The sequence below is a fragment of the Pristiophorus japonicus genome, chromosome 1 (assembly GCF_044704955.1).
Source record: "Pristiophorus japonicus isolate sPriJap1 chromosome 1, sPriJap1.hap1, whole genome shotgun sequence".
Taxonomy (NCBI): Eukaryota; Metazoa; Chordata; class Chondrichthyes; family Pristiophoridae; genus Pristiophorus; species Pristiophorus japonicus.
The window spans coordinates 447,342,594-447,356,330 of record NC_091977.1 but is presented as its reverse complement, the minus strand read 5'-3'; the positions used below and the strand labels follow the sequence as shown (position 1 = coordinate 447,356,330).

The following is a 13,737-nucleotide window of genomic DNA, read 5'->3' as shown; positions in this document are numbered from 1 at the left end:
GTGGCTTGGTGTCAAATTTTGTTTGATAATGCTCCTATGAAGCACCTTGGGTCATTTCACTACATTAAAGATGCTGTATAAATGAAAGTTGTTTTTGTTTCAAAGTTGGGAAGATTTTAATCAAAAGTAATGGAGGGAAACTCAAGGATTGTGTGCAAAGTTTTCCAATATCCACTCCCAGTGTGTGCCAAGTATTAAGGCAAAAAATGCCAGCCAATTTGTTACTTTCAAAATTTAGAATTTAAAATAGATCTTCAAATGGCAAGATCAACAACAATCTAACTAAAAAAAAGGGTATTTTAAGTGATCCATTGCCCTTTGTATTAAACAAATGTTCCTGGAGCAGGGACTAGAACTGGGGTAGGGCAGAGTGTCCATTAGTTGCGAGAGAGAGTGGAGAGGGGGAAGAGAGAGAGAGAGAGAGAGAGAGAGAGTGCATTCCACTACACGACTGAATAAAAAAAATTAAGGACAAGCAAATGTCTTACCTCCCCCCTCCTTCTCCTCCTCTTGAAACTAGCTCGCCAGGGTACAAATCAGCTGTTGCAGTGAGAGCTGATTTATCAGGCCGAAGGGAAAAGAAGTGTCCAGATTTGTACACCTCCCTACGACGGTTCAGGGACTTTCCGGCTCTGTAGATCAACTACTTACTGGGGAAGCTCAGCAAATTGCTTAGGGGAGCATTACTTCAACTCCCCTGAAACAAACTATGTAGAATAGTTATGCTAGGTGGAATGTAAACCATTAATTTCGATAACAACCCTTCATAAATCAGCCCATCGGAGTTGAAACGGCCCATGCACCAGGTTCCCAGAGGTGAATTACTTGCCAGCGATGGCTTTCGAGTAAGCGCTGTATTTCCCGCTCAGAGTTCCGAGCCTCCGCTACTGAGCAGTTTGACTGCTGCCTGTGCCTTACTGTGGCACTATTCCAGCTCTTCCTTCCTCAGTGCTAATCTATAGGCTAAAGGCAGGTTTTATTTATTGTTACTATTCGTTTCACCTGATTGATCATTCCGTGGAACATTTGGCACGTGATTGATTTAAGAGCGTTTCATTTGTTTACAGAAGTTCCTATTTAGCAGTTGCTCTGCTTTCGCGGCACTTGGCAGCTCGACCCGCCCGCCACTCCAGCGGAGACCCAACTCACCTTTTCACTTTTGCAGCGTCCAGCGGAGGGCCAATAGAGGGAAAGTACAATCCCCAGCCCACCGCAAGGTTGGTTCATGGAGGGAGCGTCATTTGTATTTTGTAATCTTCAACAACAGCGAGAGGTGCGCTTGCTGTCGGCAGCACAATGTCAGTGTTGAGAGTGACATTATTGCTGTCTATTCACAGCAAGCTGGTGGCAAACCTGCAAAACCACAATCCCTTTTGTTCATAATCAGTTGCCTTTTGTGATGTTAAAAGCTGAGACGAGTCTCAATGGCCGTGTGTTTGACCCATCCCAATAAAGTATCACTTTACACTCAGTGGAATCCAGAGAATGTGTCACAAAACACCGCACACACTTGTTTCTTTCCATTTTAAGATTTTCTTGGCTCTAGTTGCCAGAGGCACTTTGTTTCAATTGCGGCCAAATTAGCAATTGCGGGCAGTAGAATAAAGAATAATTCAAAATCAATCCAATTTACAAATGCCCAGGATTATCAAACGGGAGGCAAATGTTTGTCGCTAATGCCAATTAAAAAAAGAAAATTGCTGTCAGCAGGGGCTGGCATATTAACAATGCTAAAACATGTATTCTGTTCCAGCCCGCCCACTACACACAAACACATACTCACCATCATCATCATAGGCAGTCACTCGAAATCTAAGAAGACTTGCTTCCAATCTAAAAGTGAGTTCTCACGTGACTGAACAATCCAATACGGGAATTGCAGTCTCTGTCACAGGTGGGACAGACAGTGGTTGAAGGAAAAGGTGGGCGGGGAGTCTGGTTTGCCGCATATTTCTTCCACTGCCTGCGTTTGTTTTCTGCATGCTCTCGGCGACGAGACTCGAGATACTCAGCGCCCTCCCGAATGCTCTTCCTCCATTTAGGGCGGTCTTGGGCCAGGGATTTCCAGGTGCACTTTATGCCAGTCACGAGATTCTCAAAGCAAGTGCTCCAAGCGGAGCTCCTTCACGGCAAACGAGCCAAAGGTGCGCAGCGGAAAAGTTACAAGGACACCCTCAAAGCTTCCCTGATAGTCCCTGGCCAAAGACTGCCCTAAGTGGAGGAAGTGCATCCGGGAGGGCACTGAGCACTTCGAGTCTCTACACCAAGAGCATGCTGAAATCAAGCGCAGGCAGCAGAAAGAGCGTGCGGCAAACCTGTCCCACCCACCCCTTCCATCAACAGCTATCTGTCCCAGCTGTGACAAAGTCTGTGGCTCTTGTAATGGACTGTTCAGCCACCAAAAAACTCACTTCAGGAGTGGAAGCAAGTCTTCCTCGATGCCGAGGGACTGCCTATGATGATGATGTTGCACTTTATCAAGGAGGCTTTGAGCGTGTCCTTGAAACGGTTCCTCTGCCCACCTGGGGCTCATTTGCCGTGTAGGAGTTCCAAATAGAGCGCTTGCTTTGGGAGTCTCGTGTCGGGCATGCGGATGATATGGCCTGCCCAATGGAGCTCGTCGAGCGTGGTTAATTTGTCCAAGATGGCCTCCGGGATGGCAGCTCCCTAGGGAAATCCTCTGCTGAACAACTCTATCCCTGCCATCCATTGCCATCCATTACTCTTTCTCCCCCCACCTCCACTGTTTAAGTTCCCCTGGCCCTAATAGTGGGTGCATTTCTTACCTCTAAAGTGCAAATCCATGCTGCAAGGCCATCTACCTGCCTGCTACTTACCTCCATCAGTGAGCACTGGATTTTCCACCCAAACCAATCTTCCAGCCTAGCGGACCTTCCTGCTGCCAAGACTTCGCTCCTCCACTGGATGTGGCCAACTCAGATACTCCTCTGACACTACACACACACACACACACATTTTTTTTTTCATTCTTGTCAGATCAACTCCAGCGCCAAAGATCACTTTGCGCTACTGCACTTGATCTTAGCCAAAAGGCCGAGAGGGGAAGCTGCACCATTCCTGGAAACACTGCAATACCAGGTCGATGCGTGGAGTGGACGGAGCAAGCCCCTGTTCCATCTCCCTGTTCCAAAAATCAATTTAATATTTGGTCCCCAGATAGGGGATATTAAACTGATAAGAGCAGATACTACACTTGATCTTAGCCAAAAGGACGAGAAGGACACACACACACATACACAATGAACACACACACACATATGAGCACACTCACATACCACAACACCCACACTGCCACAATCAACAACGAGAGCCACAGAAGCATTAAAATGGTTGAAGAATCATTTTATTATCAGACAGAAACATGTAGCCATCTGCTTTATTTGTTTTTCTGGGAAAGAAAAATACTGCAGATGCTGGAAATCTGAAATAAAAACAGAAAATGCTGGAAATACAGAGCAGATCAGGCAGCCTCTGTGGAGAGAGAAACAGAGTTAAAGTTTCAGGTCGATGACCTTTCATCAGAATTGGAAAAAGTTAGAGATGTAACACATTTTAAGTAAGTACAGAAGCAAGGAAAGGGGGCTGGGAGGAAAGAACAAAAGGGAAGGTCTGTGATAGGGCAGAAGGCAGGAGAGATTAAATGACAAAAGGGATGATGGTGTAAGGCAAAAGGAGATGGTAATGGAGCAAGTAAAGAAATAAAAGATTGGTCTAGAAGAGGTGTAAATGGGAATAGCAGAATCATCGGCGGCAGCCTCCATCAGTAAAACTGGGAGGGGGGTGGCAGAGACTATAGTCTGAAATTGTTGAACTCAATGTTGAGTCCAGAAGGCTGTAAAGTGTCTAATCGAAAGATGAGGTGCTGTTCCTCGAGCTTCATTGGAACAGTGAAGGAGGCAAGGATGGAGAGGTCAGAATGGGAGTGGAATGGGGAATTAAAGTGACAGGTGACCGGAAGCTCGGGGTCACCCTTGCGGCATGAACAGAGGTATTCTGCAAAGCGGTCACCCAATCTGCATTTGGTCGTTCCAATGTAGAGGAGACCGCATCGTGAGCAGCAAATGCAGTGTACTAAATTTAAAGAAGCACAAGTAAATCGCTGTTTCACCTGGAAGGATTGTTTGGGGCACTGGACAGTGGGAGGGAGGAGGTAAAAGGACAGGCGTTGCATCCCTTGCGCTTTTTACGGATATGTGGATGTCGCTGGCAAAGCCAGTATTTATTGCCCATTCCTAACTGCCCTTGAGAAGGTTGTGGTGAGCTGCCTTCTTGAATCGTTGCAGTCCATGTGGTGAAGGTACTCCCACAGCGTTAGGGAGGGATTACAGTGTTTTGGCCAATGACTATGAAGGAACGGCAATATATTTCCAAGTCAGGGTGCTGTGTGACTTTGAGGGAAACTTGCAGGTGATGGTGTTTCCGTGTGCCTTCTGCTTTAGTCCTTCTAGGTCATAGAGCCTTGACGAGTTGCTGCAGTGTATTTTGTAGATGGTACACACTGCAGCCATGGTGTGCCGGTGGTGGAGGAAGTAAATGTTGAAGGTGGTGGACAGGGTGCCAATCAAATGGGCAGCTTTGTTCTGGATGGTGTTGATCCTCTTGCGTGTTATTGGAGCTGCACTCATCCAGACAAGTGGAGAGTATTCCATCCTTGTGCCTTGTAGATGGTGAAAAGGCTTTGGGGAGGCAGAAGGTGAGATATTCGCCTTAGAATAACCAGCCTCTGACCTGCCCTTGTAGCCACGGTATTTATGTGGCTGATCCTGTTAAGTTTCTAGTCAATGGGGACCCCCAGTGGTGGGGGATTCGGTGATTTCAATGCCGTTGAATGCAAGGTGTGGTGGTTAGACTCTCGCTTGTTTGAGATAGTCATTGCCTGGCACTTGTGTGGCGTGAATGGTACTTGCCATTTATTGGCCCAAGCCTGAATGTCGTCCAGGTTTTGCTGCATGCTTCATTATCTGAGTAGTTGCAAATGAAACTGAACACTGTGCAATCATTAGCGAACATCCCCACATCTGACCTTATGCTGAAGGGAAGGTCATTGATGAAGTAGCTGGAGATGGTCGGGCCTAGGACACTGTACTGAGGAACTCCTGCAGTGATGTCCTGGCAGAGTGACAATTTGCACTAGGTTTTTTCTGTGCCTGCATCTTCTGCCCTCTGCCCCCAACACCTCTCATGCATGCGCAGACTCCTCGAACCCGAAACCAGAAGTGGAGCCCCGCAACGACCGTGTTGTTCTGACCGCGTTGACCGAGCTGGGAGCTGTGCTGCTGAACTTCCAACGCTTCCGACTGAGTTGTTTCAAACCTTGAAGCTGTTGAGACCTTTGTTCTTGAAGCTGGAAACTATGCTTCTGACCGCTTCTCGGCCTTTTGGCTAAGATCATGCGTAACTGACCTGACAGGGGAGTAACCATGACCAGAAAGTGGTTCTCCCTGGATCAGGAAGGTGGTTCTCCTATGCTTTTTGGAAATAGGAGGTGGGTGGGGTGGCTTGACCTATCCACCTCCACCTCCATGGCACGAACCTGGTATTGCAGTACTTCCAGGAACGGTGCAGTGGCTCTAAGCCTTTTGGCTAAGACCATTGGCGCAGAGTGATCCTTGATGTGTGCAAGGTGACCTCTGGCATTTGTAATCTGACAAGATGATCTGACAAAGAATTGGAAAGATTGGCAACGAATAAATAAATAAATAAATAAAAATTTAAAAAACTATGCTTCTGACCGCGTTGATCCAACCCTTTTGACTGCGTTGACCGAGATTCCAGTTATGTTCTGGCAAGCTGCAAGATTCCGACTGCGTTGACCAAGCTGAGAGCTTTTGACCGCTATAAACACAAAACCAAGCTGTGACCGCATTTGCTTGTTTTGTAGAGTTGCTACAAATTCATCTGTGCTTTATATCTGTGATTTTTGCTTGTTTTGCTTAACTGTGTCAATAAATTTCATTACATTTATTATATTATTTCCATGTCATTTGGGTCAGTGACTATTGCCAGCTACTAGTGCTTTTGGGTTACCTTTCAAAATGCAACAAACTTGGGCTGGAGGATGAAGGAACTTCGGTTGGGGAGGTATGAACTTAGGCTGGGGGGCATGAACTTGGGCTGGTGGAGCATGAATTTGGGCTGGGGGAGGCATAAACTTGGGCTGGGGGTGAGGTAAGGTCAGGCACTTGGGCTGAGAGTGTCAGGAACTTCAGCTGGGGACAGCATGAACTTAGGTTGGGAGGAATCAGGAACTTGAGCTGGGGTGTCAGGAATGTGGGCTGAGGGTGTCAGGAACTTGTGCTGGTTTGGGGAGCTCTATTCTCTCTGGGGTCTGAAGTCAGAATGGCTCAAATTACACTTTGCAAAGTCACTCAGAAGTTGGGCTGGGTAGTTCCAATTACACTTTCCAGAGAAACTTTTGGGTTGGCTTATTCTCCAAGGGGACGACTCAGCAATCAGGTCTTGTGATAATGGAGCGCAGGGAGATTCCTCTGTAGTTACCACAGTTGGACTTGTCCCCTTTCTTGAAGATGGTCATGATTACGGCATCTCCTGCATGATCTCCTCCTTCTAGATAAGAGAAATGAGGTCATGCATTCATGCCAATAGTGCTTCTCTGCCATGCTTTAGTGTCTTGGCAGGAATTCCATCTGTCCTGCTGCCTTGTTCCATTCAGCTGATGGATGGCCTTTTCTACCATGTGCCGGGCTGGGGTTGTGCTGAGGTGGTGGTGGGTAGTATGCTGCAGAATGGAATCGAGGACACTTGCGTCGAAGACAGAGTCTCAGTTAAGGAGATCTTCGAAGCGCTCCTTCCAGCGGGCACTGACTGCCTCTCTGTCCTTGATGAATACCTCTCCGTTCTTGGCCAGCAGTGAGGTAGGGCCTTGGGTGCTTGGGACGTAGGTGGTCTTGACTGCGCTGAAGAATCCTCGCACGTCGTGGTTGTCGGCTAGCTGCTGGATCTGCTGTGCTTTCTCCACCCACCATCTATTCTTTAGGTCACGGGTTTTTTATTGGACCTCGACCATCAGCCATCTGCAGAGCTGCTTTCTTGCTCTCGAGTTGGGTTGTTGCTTTAAATTCAGAAATGCCTTTCGCTTGCGACTTATTAGCTCCTGGATGAAGAAGGTTGCACACACTTCAGTCTCGTCTTTTGCACTCGTGTGCTGGGCTCCACCATCATTGAGGATGGGGCTATTCATGGGACCTCCTCCTCCCATTGTCCACGACCATTCTGACTGGATGTGGCAGGACTGCAGAGCTTTGATTTGATCCGTTAATTGTGGTATCGCTTAGCTCTGTCTATACCATGCTGCTTCTACTGTTTAGCATGCATGTAGTCCTGTGTTGCAGCTTCCCAAGTTTGGCACCTCACCTGGTGCTCCTCTTGGTATGCTCGTCTACACTCTCCATTGAACCTGTGTTGGTCTCCTCGCTTGATTGTAATGGTAGAGTGAGGGATATGCCAGGTCATGAGATTATACATTGTGGTAGAATACAATTCTGCTGCTGATGATGGCCAACAGCGAATCATAGATGCCCAGTTTGAGCTGCTAGATCTTGCCTGAATTTCTCCCATTTAGCACAGTGGCAGTGCCACACAACACGATGGAGGATGTCCTCAGTGTGAAGGTGAAACTTCGTCTCTACAAGGACTGTGCGATGTTCACTTCTACCAATACTGTCAAGGACAAATGCATCTGTGACAGGTAGATTGGTGAGGACGAGGTCAAGTAGGTTTTTTTCCTCGTTTTGGTTCGCTCTCTACCTACTGCAGGCCCAGTCTGGCAGCTATATCCTTCAGGACTCGGCCAGCTCAGTCAGTAGTGCTGCTACTGAGCCACTCTTAGTGATGGACAATGAAGTCCCCACCCAGAGTATATTCTGTGCCCTTGCCACCCTCAGTTTTGGTCTCCTTATTTAAGGAGGGATATACTTGCATTGGAGGCAGTTCAGAGAGGGTTCACAAGGTTGATTCCTGAGATGAAGGGGTTGGCTTATGAAGAAAGGTTGAGCAGGTTGGGCCTATACTCAATGGAGTTTAGAAGAATGAGAGGTGATCTCATTGAAACATGTAAAATACTGAGAGGGCTCGACACGGTAGATACAGAGAAGATGTTTCCACTTGTGGGAGAATCTAGAACTGGGGGCACAGTTTAAGAATAAGGGGTTGCCCATTTAGAACTGAGATGAAGAGAAATTTCTTCTCTCAGAGGGTCGTAAATCTGTGGAATTCTCTGCCCCAGAGCGCTTGGAGGCTGGGTCATTGAATATATTTAAGGTGGAGATAGACAGATTTTTGAAAGATAAGGGAGTGAAGGGTTATGGGGAGCAGGCAGGGAAGTGGAGCTGAGCCCAAGATCAGATTAGCCATATCTAATTAAATGCTTAAATACTTCATCTCACCCTGTCCTGCTCCTATTTCTTATGTTCTTATGTATGTTCTTATGTTCAGTGCTTCTTCCAAGTGATATTCAACATAGAGGAATACTGATTCATCAGCTCAGCGAGGGCAGTAGGTCGCAATCCACAGGAGGTTTCCTTGCCCATGCTTGACCTGAAGCCATGTGACTCCATGGAGCTGAGAATCAATGTTGAGTACTCCCAGAGCCACTCCCTCCCGACTGTATGCCACTGTGCCGCCATAGGAACAGGACATACCCAGGGATGGTGAAAATTATATACAGACTGCAGTGGTTCAAGAAGGCAGCTCATCACCTTCCCAAGGACAATTAGGGATGGGCAATAAATACTGACCTTGCCAGCGACACCCACATCCCAGGAATTAATTTTTTTAAGTGCCGTGGTAAGGGGAGTGAGTGTTGGGGTGATAGATGAGTGGACCATAGTGTTGCGGATGACACTAAGTTGGGTAGCAGTATGAGCTGTGAGGAGGATGCTATGAGGCTGCAGAATGACTTGGATAGGTTAGGTGAGTGGGCAAATGCATGGCAGATGAAGTATAATGTGGATAAATGTGAGATTATCCACTTTGGTGGTAAAAACAGAGAGACAGACTATTATCTGAATGGTGACAGATTAGGAAAAGGGGAGGTGCAACGAGACCTGGGTATCATGGTACATCAGTCATTGAAGGTTGGCATGCAGGTACAGCAGGCAGTTAAGAAAGCAAATGGCATGTTGGCCTTCATAGCAAGGGGATTTGAGTACAGGGGCAGGGAGGTGTTACTACAGTTGTACAGGGCCTTGGTGAAGCCACACCTGGAGTATTGTGTACAGTTTTGGTCTCCTAGCTTGAGGAAGGACATTCTTGCTATTGAGGGAGTGCAGCGAAGGTTCACCAGACTGATTCCCGGGATGGCAGGACTGACATATCAAAAAAGACTGGATCAACTGGGCTTGTATTCACTGGCGTTCAGAAGAATGAGAGGGGATCTCATAGAAACGTTTAAAATTCTGATGGGTTTAGACAGGTTAGATGCAGGAAGAATGTTCCCAATGTTGGGGAAGTCCAGAACCAGGGGTCACAGTCTAAGGATAAGGGGTAAGCCATTTAGGATCGAGATGAGGAGAAACTTCTTCACCCAGAGAGTGGTGAACCTGTGGAATTCTCTACCACAGAAAGTTGTTGAGGCCAATTCACTAAATATATTCAAAAATGAGTTAGATGTAGTCCTTACTACTAGGGGGATCAAGGGGTATGGTGAGAAAGCAGGAATGGGGTACTGAAGTTGCATGTTCAGCCATGAACTCATTGAATGGCGCTGCAGGCTCGAAGGGCTGAATGGCCTACTCCTGCACCTATTTTCTATGTTTCTATGTTGCGGAGGGAACAGTCCCCTTGGAATGCTGAAAGGGGAGGGGAAGGAAGATATTTTTGGTGGTGGTATCACACTGGTGGTGGCAGAAATGGTGGAGGATAATTTGTTGAATGTGGAGACTGGTAGAGTGGAAGTTGAAGACTAGGGGAACCCTATTGTGGTTCTGGGAAGGTGGAAAAGGGTGAGAGCTGAAGTGTGGAAAATGGAACAGACACAATCAAGGGCTTTGACAACCAGAGTGAAGGGGAATTATCAGTTAAGGAAGAAAGAAGACATATCAGAAGCACTGGCGTGGAAGGTGGTATATCAGAACAGATGCAATAGAGATGGAGAAACTGGGAGAATGGAATAGAGGTCTTACAGCAACTGGGATTGGAGGAAGTGTAGTCAAGGTAGCTGTGGGAGTCAGTGGACTTATAGTGGATATTGGTTGATAGCCTATCCCCAAAAATGGAGACAGAGAACTCAAGAAAGGGAAGGAGATGGACTGTGTGAAGGTAATGGAAGGGAGGAGATTGGAAACAAAATTGTTGATATTTTCCAGTTTGAGGTGAGAGCAAGAAACGGCACAAATACAGTCATCAATGTACCGGAAAAAGAGGTAAGGGACGGGACCTGTGTAGGACTGGAACAAAGAATATTCCACATATCCCATGAAAATGTACGCATAGCTAGGACCCATGTGGGTTCCCAAAGTGACACCTTTAATTTGGAGCAAATCAGTGAAGTCAACGGAGAAGTTGCTCAATGTGAGAACAAGTTCAGCCAGGTGGAGGCGGGTGGTGATGGATGGGGACTGGCTGGGCCTCCTTTCAAGGAAGAAGCAGAGAGCCCTCAGGTGGTCTTGGTAGGGGGATGGAGGTATAGAGAGATTGGACGTCCATGGTGAAAAGCAGGCGGTCAGGGCCAGGAAACTGGAAGCTGTTAAAGTGGCGGAGCGTATCGGAAAAGTCGCGGATGTAGTTGGGAAGAGACTCGACAAGGGGAGAAAAAATAGAATCGAGATAGGAAGAAATCAGTTCCGTGGGGCAAACACAGGCTGAAACGGTGGGTCTACCAGGGCAGTCCTGTTTGTGGATCTTGGGATGCAGGCTGTGCGGAGTTGGGGCACTGTGAGATTGGCGGCCGTGAAGGGAAGCTTGCCAGAGGAGATGAGGTCAGTGATAGTTTTGGAAACGATGGCCTGATGTTAAATAGTGAGGTGATGGTCCAGGGGGAGGTAGGAGGAGGTGTCAGAGAGTTGGTGTTCAGCCAAACAACAGAGTGCCACCCTTGTCAGCAGGTTTAATGACAAGATTAGGATTGGATCTGAGAACAGAATGCTGCAAGTTCAGAGGTAGGTTGGAGCGAGTGAGGGGAGCAGAGAAATTGAGATGGCCAATGGCACGCCGGCATTTCCCAATGAAAAAAATCTAGCGAGGGTAAGAGGCCAGAGGAGGGGTCCAGGTGGAATGAAATATCTGAAGCAGGGAGAAAGGGTCAGCTGTGTGGGGGGGAAGACTCCTGGCCAAAGAAGTGGGTGCGAAGGCGACTGCTAGATTTTTGGACTTTTTAGCATTTATGGAGGCTCAAGTGGCTCAATAATTGCTTCAGACGATCTGCAGGATCATCATTATCATAGGCAGTCCCTCAAAACGAGGAAGACTTGCTTCCACGCCAAAAAAAAGGATGAGTTCACAGGTGTTTCAAATGAAGAAGCCAAACTACATCCTCAAGTGTGGAAGATGTCTGTGCGTGGATTTTTTTAACGTATGGTAGTCTTTGCACACCAGCCACCACACGGGCTTGACAGAGCTAGGTCTTGGTCCAGTGGCAAGGATTACCCAAGATAACTGGAGACCTGCTCTGCTGCACGGACCTAGTGCGCACACATATCCCAGTGTGGGCTGGCCCGTGCTGCCCCTGGGCCCCTTGCCCCGAACTCACGCCTGCCCTGGTCCCTGATCACATCCCTCCACAGTCCCTCGTCGCTCCTTCGCCCCAATCTCGCTGCATCTGCCCACGCTCCAATCACCGACCTGGACCTTGCTGACGTCACTCTTCGCTGCCATTGCCCAGCTCATGCTGTACCTTGAAGTGGTATGCCTCCCCGTTGTCCAGGGACCGCATGCCGCTCCTTTTACAGGGGCACCAGTATTGGCTGACACTTCCGAGTCAGGATTTAGAACTGTTGCAATGTTGCATTATTGCAATTTTGTTAGCATTTCCTTAATATGGTTGAAAAACATGCTGTTCATCTGGTTTTTGCCCAGAAGGATATTGACCCACTGGAGGATCAAACGGGGAGCACAGAGAGCTGCTTTCCATGGCTTCACACTGTAAACCTGCTATAGCTTTAGGTGAGTTCCAAAGTGCTGTAAACAGGATTTATGCTTCACACCTTCTGTTGTTCCAGCCCGAGAATGTTGCTCTGAACAAACAGCTATGCCATTTCTCAGTTTGGATGCTTAAGTCAAGCTATTCAGGAGTGAAAATGAACACCAGGGTAGAGCAGAGTATCTCCAGTTTATTTTGCTGAGGTTAAAATTGCAGTAGAATATTGATAGAACTGTGAAGTATTTCCACTCAGAACATTTTCTTGTTGTCAGAGTTCAAACAACAGCATCTTGCATTTATATAGTGCCTTTATATAGCATTTACAGCACAGAAACAGGCCATTCAGCCCAACAAGTCTATGCAGGTATTTATGCTTCACACAAGCCTCCTCTCACTCCACTTCATTTCACTCTGTCAGCATATCCTTCTGTTTCTTTCTCCTTCATGTATTTATCTAGCTTCTTCTTAAATGCATAGCAAAACATCCCAAGGCACTTAAGCAACCAGAGACTTTGTAAATATGATAGAAAAATGCTTCAAAAATAGCTAAATTATCCCTAGACCTGATTAATATAAATATCCAGTATGCTTGATTATAAATGTAATTTGGAATTTACAGGATGACTCTACAAATTGTAAGTGATATTTTCTATTAACCTGTAAATAACCTTATTACACATTTAAGTAGCTGTTCTAAATCATGTCCTGATTTATATATAATTTGGCTTGTTCTACATCCAAGTAAACCTTGTTAAAGTTTGGAAATTTTTTCATGATAAAACACTTCCGTTTTTAACAGCGAATTTAATTACCATCTGTTCCTCTGCATACTTATTAAATGGTTCTGTTATTAGTTCCTTAAATATATTTGCACGTGAATGGCCCTGATGATATAGGTAATCCATTTTTAACAACTTCTACCGCTTTTTATTTTATTTCTTTACCTTCTTGTTTATGCTGCACCTTAACATTCAGAGTCAGAAAGGCACATTATTTAGTAAATGGGAACTAAGTCAACATTTTCAGCTTTTTTTGTCATTTATTTATTCTTTTCCTCGCACCCTTCTCCTGGAAGCACTGGCTCTTACTATACAATTCCATGGGCACCAATAGCTCCAGTATTTCATCAAAATAGCCATTTTTCACGTATTTCCTGATCATGTTCTCACCCACTGAGGTCACACACACCCTATCCAGAAAGGTCATTGGTTAGCACACAAACAGTGGGAGCACTGACTGAAATTCCACTCTGTTGACTAAAGTTATTGACTCCAAATTTAGAGCACCAATTGCTGTCATGTCAGAGATCAGTTAACTTGGCAGAGTCCAGGGGACTAGACCTGGGACCTTCTGATCTATATGGCTTATATTTATAGTTCAGCGCAACTGCCGGATGCAGCCCTTACAATAGTTGGAAGCGCTGTAATATAAATGACACAGCACAGGTACCTCTCCTCCATATGATATGAAGGGAATCGAATACAGCCAGGGTGATCTCCTGGACTAGTTTCGATTGCCTGGATGGGTCGGAGAGGAATTTTCCCAGATTTTGTCTCCCCAAATTGGCCTGGGTTTTTATCTGGCTTTTGCCTCCCCCAGGAGATCACATGGCTCCGGTT

General features: G+C 46.5%; 1 non-coding gene and 1 pseudogene across 1 annotated transcript; one reads left to right on the top strand and one right to left on the bottom strand.

The window, feature by feature from the left end:
* Nucleotides 1-3,062: 3,062 nt before the first annotated feature.
* LOC139278688 (U2 spliceosomal RNA) lies at nucleotides 3,063-3,244 on the bottom strand. The gene has a single exon (XR_011596336.1). It is a non-coding gene; the product is annotated as a U2 spliceosomal RNA (small nuclear RNA).
* A 2,139-nt stretch (nucleotides 3,245-5,383) lies between these two features.
* On the top strand, nucleotides 5,384-5,591 carry LOC139278985 (U2 spliceosomal RNA; annotated as a pseudogene).
* Nucleotides 5,592-13,737: the final 8,146 nt, after the last annotated feature.